Source organism: Callithrix jacchus, chromosome 15 (genome assembly GCF_049354715.1).
Source record: "Callithrix jacchus isolate 240 chromosome 15, calJac240_pri, whole genome shotgun sequence".
Taxonomy (NCBI): Eukaryota; Metazoa; Chordata; class Mammalia; order Primates; family Cebidae; genus Callithrix; species Callithrix jacchus.
In genome coordinates this window covers 61,699,901-61,712,607 of record NC_133516.1, presented here as the reverse complement: position 1 = coordinate 61,712,607, position 12,707 = coordinate 61,699,901, and the positions used below count along the sequence as shown (strand labels likewise).

Here is a 12,707-nt window from a genome sequence, read left to right as displayed (position 1 = left end):
ACCAAAATACTCGTGCACCCTTTTAAAGACATCTCTACAACAGCTCTGTTACCTATGCTTGCAAACACATGGCATCATTGCTTCACAGGTTTTAGATCATAGGCTCCATGATCCCTCTTAGTGCACAAAAAGAAAGGAAAAGGCATTTCTGAAAGGCATCAGAGATTTGAGTTTAAGAGCCTTTAGTTTATGGATGAGGCCAACACAGAAGATCAGCAATGCACAAGTGTGTCACACACCATTTTGTTTGCTGACACTCAATATTCATTTTTCCATAGAAAGGGTAGTCACAAAAATAATCTGACTTATAAAAACATAAAACGTCATTTGTTTACAAAACTATAAAAGTACTGTTATACTGTTAGAACACTAGAAATTAAGTGTTTTAAAAATCAAATATAGTTTATATGGCCAAATATAAGAAAACACATCTTCCACACTGTCACCAAAATTAACTTGCTTTAACATTAAAGAAAGGCAAATTTGATGATGTCACTTTGCAGCTTAAAAACTTTCATGGGATCCCTGGATTCTACAAGATAAAGAGAGCATAAAAGAACTTGCCCCATTCATAAAGTTTGGATATTGATAATTCTCTCCACCCAAATCTCAAGCCGAAATGCAATTCTCAGTGAGGGGTGGGGCCTGGTGGGAAGTGATGAATGGAGTGAGTTCTCAAGTATCTGGTCATTTTAGAGCATGTGACACCCTCCCCATTCTTCTCCTGCTCCTTTGCTATGTTATATACTTTCCACCAGGACTAAATGTTCCCTGAGGCCTCCCAAAAAGCTGAGCACATGTCAGCACCATATTTACACAGCCTGCGGAACTGTGAGCCAATTGAACCTCTTTTCTTTATAAATTGCCCAGTCTCAGAGATATTTATTTATAGCAATGCAAGAAAACCCTAATATACTCATACAGCCCTCATCATCATTTTCAGCCTCTTCCAGAACCCTATGTGCCTGACATCTGGCGCCCTTTTTCCAGCCACACAACATGGCTCATTCCTCACTCTAACTATAGCCTTCCATATCTCCTTCATTTTTCAGGCTACGTTACCTTCGCTGGAGTGCCTCTGTCCACCTGGTCACTATCTATCCATGTGGCAAAACCTTCAAGACCTTGAAGCCATCCCTGCCTTCTTAGCCCAGACACACTTCCTCTTCCTACACAGTTTTTTATGTTACCAGCCACACTCCACACAACTAGTTCTTCACACGACTATCTTCCCCTTTTGGGTGAGGTCAGCTCCAGGGAAGAAATTATGCCTTAACCCAACTTGGGATCCCCTGGTACCTGGCACATAATAGGTGTTCAGGAAAGCTCTGTGGACTGGAAGTGAGTGGAAGCCGAAGGGAGAAGAATGAAACAGAAGTTAAAATAGAAGGGGAAAGCCTGCGATCCTAAAAGACGGTAAGGATCTCAGCAGTAGAGTACGCCTAGTTTTTTCTTTGTCTCAGCTCACATCGAAGTTTTTAATTTTGTCTTCTGAGGTTCTCTGAAACAACATCAACAGCTACCAGAAAGTTTTACCACAAACTCTGTAATGACCCTGGCCTCCAGGACCCAACTATGTAAAAATCACAGAATCTTCATCTCCTTCTCTTCTCAGGTCTTCGTCTTCAGGCTCCCCCAATCCCACCCCACCTCAGCGACTTTGGCATAGATTTCCAGTGACCATATACCTGATAAATACCTGATAAATCTAATGAGCAGCACTCTCACCTCAATTATTTAACTTACTGGGAGTACTGATAGTGCCTATTATTGAAACTCTCACCCCTTTAAGAACTAGCTCAAGGCAGGGCATGGTGGCTCACCCATGTAACCCCCAACACTGTGGGAGGCCAGAGCAGGTAGATCGCTTGAGCTCAGGAATTCAAGACCAACCTGGGCAACATGGTCAAACCCTGTCTCTACTAAAAGTACAAAAACATTAGCCAGGCATGGCACATGCCTGTAGTCCCAGCTACTCAGGAAGCTGAGGTAGGAGGATCACTTGAGACCAGGAGGAGGCTGCAGTGAGCTGCTATGGCACCACTGCACTGCAGCCTGGGTGACGAATAAGATCCTGTCTCAGAAAAAAATAAATAAATAAAAAACTAGCTCAAGAGTCACCTCCTCTGTGAAGCCCTCCATGTCTCACCCCAGCCCCTAAGCCCACTGCACATCGTTGACTATCATCTTCGTTTGCCTATCTCTAATCTCTGTTTGGATTTGGAGTCTAGCATGTTCTGTGTTATACTACAAACCATTATCAACATGTCTCCTTTCCCACAACAATTTAAGTTGCAAGAAAACTGAACTGATCTCTTAGGCTTTATCTTCCCTCCTCCAACCTGGAGCATTACTTGAATTCAACAAGGAATTACTCGATTAGTGATCACGTTTTTTCTCCTTATCACTAGTGCTACAGAAATGGATAAGAAAGAATAAGAGCTAAAGAAAAACCGTGACAACAAAGCATGAAATTGTCCAATTTTACCCAGGTAAGAACTGAAGGGGAGACTCCACTTCTCTTCAATTAATCCTATCTAAACACATTACACGCCACACACTAAGAGCTTTCCACATATCAACTTGTTCAATTCTCACAACATTGCAATGAAATAGGTATTATCATCCCCATTTTACAGATGGGGGAACTGAGGCAAAGAGATTAAGTGCCTTTCTTGAGGCCATACTTGTAAGTGGCACAGCCAGGCTTCAACTCAGGCAGTCTTAACCAACACTGCATTATCTCTCAAGATACACATCTAGGAGAAAGACTGCAGAATGGAGGATTGCCTAAGCTGAACAGAGAAAGAGAGGGGAAAACAAGAGGACATGAGAAACACTCAACTCTCCTGAGGAGGAAATTAAGAGAAGGAAAACTGGTCCTGACTGCTCTCTGTGCCAGCAGAATACCTGCTAGTGGCCAAGGCCCAGGTTGGGCTGATTACAGGCCAGAGCTGCATGGGAACAATGAAGGGAAGGTAGCACAAAGAATCTGCACTGCATTCAGGAGGTTAGGAACCTGGGAAACGCCTCTATTTTTGCAGTGTGTTTAAGCACGTGCATCTGGGGGGGGGGGTGTGTGTGTCCCCGTTCATGCGTTCATGGGTCAAACAGTCCTGATTATTTCTCACCATTCTCAACTCTGACCTGGCTCGGAACTCTGATTCTACCTGGCCTCACTTGGCTGAACTGACCCACCTATTCCTTACTTTTAAGCTCTTTATTTATTCAGAGCTGAGGTTCTAGGAGCTGATTCAACAGAGAGAGGTTTGCTCATAGTAGAGACTGGAATAAAGGTCAATAAATTCTGGGAAAACAACTCCTGTGCAACAAACTACTATTTGTATATAAAGTCAAGGTTCATCAAGGTAACTGTCAATTTGAAAAGCAATTATTGGACTCACGAGTTGAGAGTGGCTCTTAGAAGATCTATCCAACAAAAGAAGGAATGAATATAGCCTTGGAAATGTCTGAGGTTCAGTTTCCAATTTAGCTCCGAATTTGGCTTACAAATTCTTACAAGTCATTGACTTTTTGATTTATTTGTCCTCTGAATTTATAGATCTCTCCATCTCCAACACACTTTTATGCAGTTCATTTGAGGATATGTTACAGCTCATCGTACAGGGACTTGGCTACCAGGAAAAGCAATGGGCAAGACGGGGCCAGCATTACGCCACTCAGATTCATTAGGAGTGAAGCTGAACTTCCTGGCACAAACCTTAGGTCAAAATGGCAATAAATGAAAAGAACAAGGAAACAACTGCAGCCTAATGTTTTCAAACATCAGTATTGCTTTGATGTTAATATACTCAGTGGAACATGAACATTGCTGTTCAAACCACTTGGACATTCATCTCCAAATTTCTGAAGTTGCACTCAATTTAATTCCCTGGAAGTTGAAATTTTAATTCTATTTCAATATCAATCACATTTCTACTTAGCAGAGAGTCAACTGTTCAATTGTTTGCAGGATCTAATCTAGTTCAAAAGAGAATTGGTAGCCATTCCGATCTTTGTCTTAGGGAGAGAATCAATACACACTGTTCTCTGTGGGAACACACTCTCCTCCGTGCCAAGAGGAGATGCTGACCCCAAGCAGGGAAGAGAAAGACTGTTTATTTCTTGGCACCAGGAGGCAAAATTTAATTTAAGTGTTCATGAGCTTTTCATCTTCAAAGTGCTTCACAAATATTAACTAATTAATCTTCTCAGCATATTACATAAGCTCTTTCAGGGATAAAGAACAAGGGAGGCACTGAATGGACCAGGTGGCAGAATCAGGAAGACAAGAAACTAACCTCACAATAAGAAACCTTTTACCTGGAGGTGCCATTAGTGGTTAGGGCAGGCTCTAGTGCTAGTGGTTGTGACTCTTCTATCAACTCTAGCAGTTTAAAATCAGTAAGAAAAATAATGCTGAAACTAGGGCTGATGTGGTAATGAGCTGAAAGTTTCTTCTGGAGCTAAGCCTCAGTTCCCTCAATTGTCAAGAGAGGCTGCTTACAGAACAAACTCCAGAGGGTGCTTATGAGGAGTCAACAAGGTGACACATTCAAGATCTTATCACAGAGGAGCCTGCCAGTGCTCAGTACACACGCTGTTATTAAACAAAAAGGGGGCTGTAGCTTCCAGGTGCCTAAGCAAAAAAAATGGGTTAAAGAGCTTCAAAATGTTTGCAGGTATTGTCCATATTTTCATTTGTGAGAGACAATTAATTTAGCCAAATGATATGCACCTCTTTTATGGGTTGAACTGTGTCCCCATCCCTAAAATTCCTATGCCAAGAGTTACAGCTCTTTTAGAATTTGTCTAGCTGCTGAAAAGCCCTTTTTAAAACTCCTATGTTGAAGTCCTAACCATAAGTAGCTCACAAAGTGTCTTAGTCGGTTCAGGCAGCTATAACAAAATTCCATGAACTAAGTGGCCCATAAATAACAGAAATGCATTTCTCAGAGTTCTGAAGGCCTGAAAGTCCAAGATCAAGGTGCCAGCAGATTCAGAGTCAGGTGAGGACCAACTTCCTAGTTCACAGATGATACCTTCTTGCTGTGTCCTCCCATGGTGGGAGGAATGAGGGGCCCTCATCCCAATCACCTCTCAAAGGCCCCAGCTCCTAATATTACCTTGGTTATCAGGTTTCAAAATAGGAATTTCAGGAGGACAAAAACATGCAGAATGTGACTTATTTGGTAATTCATTCATTATGGATGTCATTAGTTAAGAGGAGGTCATACTGGAATGAGGTGGGACCTATCCAACATGACTCTGATTCTAATAAAAAAAGTCAGTTTGGAGAAGGCCACACCTGCACAAAGAACACATGCAAACATGAAGGTGGAGACAGAGGAAACAGCAGAAGCCAAGGAACACCAAAGACTGCCAGCCAACCACCAGGAGCTGGGCAAGAGGCAGGATGGATTTCTTCCTATGCCTTCAGAAGGAACCAACCCGGGCCAGGTGCGGTGGTTCACACGTGTAATTCCAGCACTTTGGGAGGCCAAGGCAGGTGGATCACGAGGTCAGAAGTTCAAGATCAGCCTGAGCAACATGGTGAAACTCCATCTCAATTAAAAATACAAAAAATAGCTGGGTGAGGTGGCACACACCTGTAATTCCAGCTACTCAAGAGGCGGAGGCAGGAGAATCACTTGAACCTGGGAGGTGGAGGTTGTAGTGAGCTAAGATCGCACCGCTGCAGGCCAGCCCGCATGACAGAGCAAGACTCTGTCTCAAAACAAAAAGAAAGGACCAATCTTGCTGCTGACACTTTAATTAAGTGAGACAACAAATTTCTGTCATTCAAGTCATCCAGCTTGTGGAACTCTGTTGCAGCAATCCTAGCCAACTAATAAAACCTCAAAATACTATCAGTTTTGTTTAATAAACAACCATGAACCCACCACATCCCAAATACAAGCACACTGATCTTGAGTGTCTCCACAGACCAGTGTGCTTGTGTTTGGGATTTGGTGGGTTCATGGTTATTTAGCACCATTCACTCTTGACGCCAGAGAGAGTAAAGGAAAGTGAGCACAGGACATCAATACAACTCAGGGTTCCAGAAACAAGCACTCTGTAATTTGCTAGGAAATCAAATTTTTATCACTCCAACTTTATGTGGCTTATAAAAACTCAACTTATGTATTAATTTGCAATATGCATACAGAAAGGACAAACTGCTGTTTTTTTGGTTTTTTTTTTTTTTTTTTTTTTTGAGACAGTCTCGTTCTGTCACCCAGCCTGGAGAGCAGTGGTGTGATCACAGCTCACTGTAGCCTCAACCTCCTAGGCTCAAGAAATCCTCCTACCTCAACCTCCCAAGTAGCTGGGACCACAGGTGTGCATCACCATGCCCACCTAATTTTTTGTATTTTTTTTTTATAGAGGTGAGGTCTCCCTTTGTTGCCCAGGCCGGTATTGAACTCCTGGTTTCAAGCAATCCTCCTGCCTTGGCCTTTAGAAGTGCTGGGATTACAAGTGTGACACCCAGCCAACAAATTAATTTTTACATGGTCTGGATTACTCCCTGAGATGTGCATGGGCCAAGACACACCAATTGGCTCCCTGCTGTTCAGCCTTCTTCCTGTTTCTCCAACACTGGATGTACCCACATCATTTTACCCAAAGCCTTTACCCTTGTTGTTCCTGATGCTAGCATACTATTTCCCCAAAGATATACATGACCAGCTCTTCCTAAAGTTATAAGTGTCAACCTCTATGTTACCTCCTCCAGAAGATGTCCCTCATTACCTTATCTAGTGCTGGCCCACCCATCCTACCCCCAATCATGCTGCATCACGTCCTCATTTTATATTCTTTGCAGCATGTATCACTCTCCTATGTAATCTTGTTTATTATGTATTATTTGCCTCCTGGAGTTTGTCTCACTCCACTAGAATGTAAGTTCCATGAGGGCAGAGACTACATTTGTCTTACTCAACACTATCTCCAGTGCTTAGCATGGAGCACAGTGCACTGCAGGCACTTGATATGTATTTTTGAATCAATAACTGAGCACCACCTTCAAAGATAAGTCATTTTTAGCTAAGTGTAAAGCCTTGCAGTTTATTCAAAGGAGAACCACTGGCCAGTGCAATTATAAGATCCTGGAAAATGTCAACTTACAGGGTTGGCAATTCTAAAACCTGAGATATTGGTAGTGCATATTTAAATGATCCCTACTATAAACAATTTGCTCAATGTAATATAAACATGCCAGATAGTCCCTCCTAAGTAATCTCAGTTTAAACAATTAGTCCAACGGCTTCATTATTTTCTACACATACTATCAGTAAAATAGTATGTGCAAATAAAACAAAATTAAGAAATCTATGGTTATCACAAGCAAACCTTTTAATAAAATTGAGATTATTACAATCCAAAATGCAAACCTACTTGTTGAAACTTAACATTATTGTCTAATAATTTTTCTTATAAAAATAGAAATTGAGAATTACTTTTAGAAAAGCAAGATATTTTGATAAGATGTATCTAAATTCCAATCTTTTACAGCAGGCTTATCCAACCCACGGCCCAGGGCAGCTCTAAAGGCAGCCCAAAGCAAATTCATAAACCTTCTTAAAACACTATGAGATCTGTTTGCAATTTTTTTTTTTTTAAGCTCATAAGCTGTTGTTAGTGTGAGTGTATTTTGCCTGTAGCCTAAGACAATTCTTCTTCTTCTAATGTGGCCCAGGGAAGCCAAAAGATTGGACACCACTCTTCTACAGGTTCAAAAAGTAAACAAAGGTTAAAGACAAAATTGAATAAATGTCAGTGGCCTAGGAGCTATTCAATTCAACTTGTCTAAATCATTCCTCTAAGAAAAACAGCCATCCTGAGTCATGAGCTCTGAATCCTCAATGTGACCTTTAGAGCAAAACAAACAGTTATCTGTTTGTATTTTAAAATAGTTATTGGCAGGTCTATTCCTCATGTTCTTTTAACCCACATTAAATTAAAAAATAATCCTTTAAGTCATTCAGGCTAAACCATGAATATTACAAACCAACGCTGTGATTTAAAAAAAATAATAACAAAGAAGTCCCCAGGCCAATTTAACACCATCCAAAATCCATTCCAGATCCAAAAATCAGAGTTAAATTAACTAATATACACGTTTTCTTATTTTCTCCTTTCCTCTTCTTTTGGCCTATATAGATAGAGCAAGAGACCCAAAAAAGTCAGTAAGTTTGAACCTACAAATGTGGTGAGCTTCAGTTCTTGGTATGCATATTCTATAAAATTATGTATTTGCAAAGGTCAAAAGGTTTATCTATTCCCCCTTTAAAAAAAAAAAAAAAACTGGTCAAATCAAGCTGGGATTTCTTGAGCCATCATAAATCACTCAGTCACATTATCATTATCAGCCACTGGAGTTGGTTGTGTATTTTTAGGAGTGTACAGGTAGACAATGGGAAATTCCACAACATCCTTCTCCATTAGGGCAGCTCTGTATTTGTTAAGATGAAATTTCACTCTCATTGTTATCAGTTACAGAAACAATCAGCTACTAGGCCAAGCAGATTGTCTCCTTTTATGGCCTACTTATTCAAAACGATTCAGCACTTACATATGGACAATCAGCAAATCACAGCCAACAAGGTCAGCTGCTAGAAATAAATCAGGGGACAAACCCAAGATTCTCTTCCTCTTCCTACAGACATCTCCAGCAGAATCAGTGAACACAGCACCTAAGTCATCAGCCTGCATCCTCAAAGCAGCAAAAGGCCATCATGAAATCAGTTCATTGGTTTCCAAGTAGTCTAGGATCCTGGATTCAAAGCAACTATTTTTTAGCAAAGTTGAAAAGGTTAAAAGAACACCAACAAAAAGCCAATCAAACCAAGACAGAGGTGCTAGAGCATTCACTAACCACTCAGTGACGTTATAATAAGTAACTGTCACCTCTACTTCTTCCTTCCATGAGACCTTGGGGATAGATTAAGTGGCAGAGGCTAAATCACTGTATCTACTACCCACGCGCTCAAGTTCATCGGTTCCTCCAGAACTGTTCAAGATTCTTTCAAGGCTGTAATGTGACTGACATTTTTTTCTTTCTCCTTGAAAGAAAAATCCAAATCCAGTTCTCTCTTCCTCCAGAGAAAGCTTAACACAAAAGTCACCTCTTATGCTTCTGGATTATTCACATCGTTTAAGGAAAGAGGGAAAAAAGCAAATACTATTCAATGTGTTTCCTTCTTTAAAAGTAGTAGTCAGGAAACTGATGTAAACATTGAGCATTAAGAACGCTACAAAATAATAAATAATGTATGTGTGTACCACCAATAACATTTTATTACAATTTTTTAAAAAATCTAGGCCGGGCGTGGTGGCTCAAGCCTGTAATCCCAGCACTTTGGGAGGCCGAGGTGGGTGGATCACGAGGTCAAGAGATCGAGACCATCCTGGTTAACATGGTGAAACCCCGTCTCTACTAAAAATATAAAAAATTAGCTGGGCATGGTGGCACATGCCTGTAATCCCAGCTACTCAGGAGGCTGAGACAGGAGAATTGCCTGAACCCAGGAGGCAGAGGTTGTGGTGAGCCGAGATTGCGCCACTGCACCCCAGCCTGGGTAACAGGAGCGAAACTCCAACTCAAAAAAACAAACAAACAAACAAATCTGTGCAATATTCTGAAACCTGAGAGACAATCTTATTACACTAATTGGGAGGTGCCTTTACCTTTTGTTGGTGAAATATAAAAAAAAGGTAGCCTACAATTTTCTCCCTACTTTTTGTTTGTTCATCTATGCATCCACCAATCCATATATATGCCAAATGTAGTATTATTGTGCTGTAGTGATTTAAGCATTTTTAAATTTACGTACATGCCAAGTACCATTCCAAGGTCTTTACAAATAGGAAGTCATTTAATCATATGACTATGTTCTCCATTTTATAGATGAGGAAACTGAGACAGATAGAGGTTAAGTAAGTCACCCAAAGTCACAGAACTATTTAGTATCAGAGCCAAAGTCAAAACCAAGCAGTCTGGCTCTAGAACTCATGCTCTGAACCAGTACACATCACTGCCTATTAGGAAGGGAGACTAGTATGTCAAATTGGGAGGTCCTATATATTTTAGTGATTAAGGGTATGAGAAAGACCTTGTTTCTATACATGCTGAGTCATTTACTAGCTGGGTGACCCTACACAAAGTTACCTAATCTCCCTGGGTTTCAGGTTTCTTGTATGGATTACATGGATTCTCCCACAGTGTGTGGTATGAATAAAAATAATTGAAAAGTTAGTGAAACAGCTGGCTCCCTGTAAGGAATCCATTAACTATTAGCTTTAAAAATAATTACTTACACGCGGCAAAATGCATTGGCATGAATATCCACAAACTGCCCTCTCTGACTAGACTAAAAAATACTGAAGAACAATTATTTTTACTCATTTTGGCATGCAAAGAATTATGCCCAAAATAACTGATATATAAAGGTTCCTGCATTCGAGATATTTAAATTTAGTCATTAAAAACAAGTTTTTATAAAAATATTCTTAAAGAGAACGTAAGACTTTTAAAATATATAGTTGTCTATACTTTTTAACCCTTAACATTTTTAAAACAAATTAAAACTTTTTGAAAATTTTTAATTAAATTAATGCATGCACACATTTTTAACATCAAATATTATTCAGTAAGTCAATGGCGTAATAAAAAGGAAAAGGGAATTATTCAAGATTAGAAGACTCAGAAGAAACTAGAGAGACATAACACCCATACACAAGAGGGGGCTTTGTTTGGAATCTGATTTGAACATATTATTTTAAATGAAAAACAAAAAAACTACTTTTTCAGGTGGACACAGTGGCACATGCTGTAGTGCTAACTACAGAGGACACTAAGACAGCAGCAAGATCATTTGCACCCAGGAGTTTGAGACCAGCCTAGGCAACATAGTAAGATCCCTTCTCTACATACTACTGTTAATAATAAAATTGAAAAGCACTTTTTTCAATCAAACAAAATTCAATATGGTAATGATAAGGAATTGTGAGTTTTATTAGGTGTGATAATGATATTGTGGCTAAGCAGAAGTCCTTTTTCTTGAGATGCATTTGAAAATAACTGGAGCCAAATGGTAGAATATTTGAATCTTTTAAGACACCAGTCAAAAAAAAGAAAAAAAGACAGATGAAACGAAAATGGTAAAATTAAGTATGGTAGGTTCTTGGGGGCTCACTGTATCACTCTATTTTTCTGGACTTGGGATTTCCATTGGAGAAGAGGTTTTAAAAATCACATTAGCTTAAAATGCAGTCCCTTGCCCTGTACCAGGAGCTCCTTTTCCCAAATGTCTTCTCTGGAGAAGACATATTCTTAGTTCTTTAATTTCCAATTCATTATTTTCCTTTTAAAAGGAAATTAAATTGCTATTTCCTTGCCTATGTTCTCATTTTTCATAAAAAAATTATTCCCTTTAATTTCTGCTGCATCACCTACAATAGCTCCTAAATGCCCCACTTTGATATTATCAGAGCCCTCTTCACTGTTCCACATCTTTCCATTCCTTACCATCTATCGTCTATATTTTTACTTTTATATTATCAAGGTCAATTAGCATTACTGTTTTATAACCATGAGCTTTGTACTTTGTCTATAAATTGATTCTGTGTTTATATTATAACCATGTAAATCTTTTTCTATGCATGTCAAATAATGTAACATGAATACATTTCAATTTTACCTCAGTTTTAGTTTTTCCTGGAGTTTCTAATTGCTTTTATTTTTCCTTGCACTATTTGCCATTAGTATGCCCTTAACTTTCTTCAAACTCTTCATTCTAGCAGGCATTCTACTGGGTAGCCGTATGTCCAATTAAGATTTTCCCCCTACATCTTAGGCATGTTAAGCCTGTCAAACGATGGAAGAAATTCTCACTCAGCACATCTATTCTTAAGCATATGATCCCACTTTTTAAACTGAATTGAGAAGTTGGCCAGTTTGAGAATACTCCAAACACTCTTATAAACTTATTCAGAGGGGACAAAGGATGTTCTTAAAGGAAGGAAAAAAAAAAAGTGGAGGCAGAGCTTAAAAAAAGCGGCTTATGTAGATATAATAAAACTCACTTTATAACCAGAGGATTTCACAATAAATTTATAATACCAGTCAATTTATAGTGAGTGCTAAAATAACCATATTTTTTTAGAAGGGAGGTGTGCATCTACATGAATCTGTAATTACATTTACATTTATAATAATTGGGAACACCCCTACCCCCATCTGGGTTCTGAGTCATATCCCTACACTATAACTTTGATAGAGGAAAAAATATATAAAATCTGCAAAACTAATGTGAAGAAAAAAGAAACCTCAAACAATTATTTTACAAATGCCAAGTGCTAAAGAAATATATAATCCTTTAAGCTTGAAAGCCACAGATCAGTATTCAAAGGTCTTGCAAAAAATTTAGCCAAAATTTTTCATCAAAAGGAGGCCCAACTGAACACAATCAAAGGGAACTATCATGACAAGCCTGGGCAACATAGCAGAAACAAAAATAAAAGTAGGGGTGGTGATTACATAGTGATATGGTTTGGCTGTGTCCCCACCCAAATCTCATCTTGATTTTTTTGTAGCTCCCGTAATTCCCACTTGTTGTGGGAGGGACCCAGTGGGATGTAATTGAATAACAGGGGTGGGTCTTTCCAATGTTGTTCAGATGATAGTGAAAAAGTTTCACAAGATC

General features: G+C 39.4%; 1 protein-coding gene and 1 pseudogene across 1 annotated transcript in view; one reads left to right on the top strand and one right to left on the bottom strand.

Annotated features, from left to right (window-relative positions):
- The window catches only part of ITPR1 (inositol 1,4,5-trisphosphate receptor type 1), a 354,215-nt gene that overhangs the window by 273,574 nt on the left and 67,934 nt on the right, over positions 1–12,707 (bottom strand). The gene's annotated exons all lie outside the window — the stretch shown is intronic.
- Positions 4,786–4,831, top strand: LOC118148173 (U7 small nuclear RNA; annotated as a pseudogene).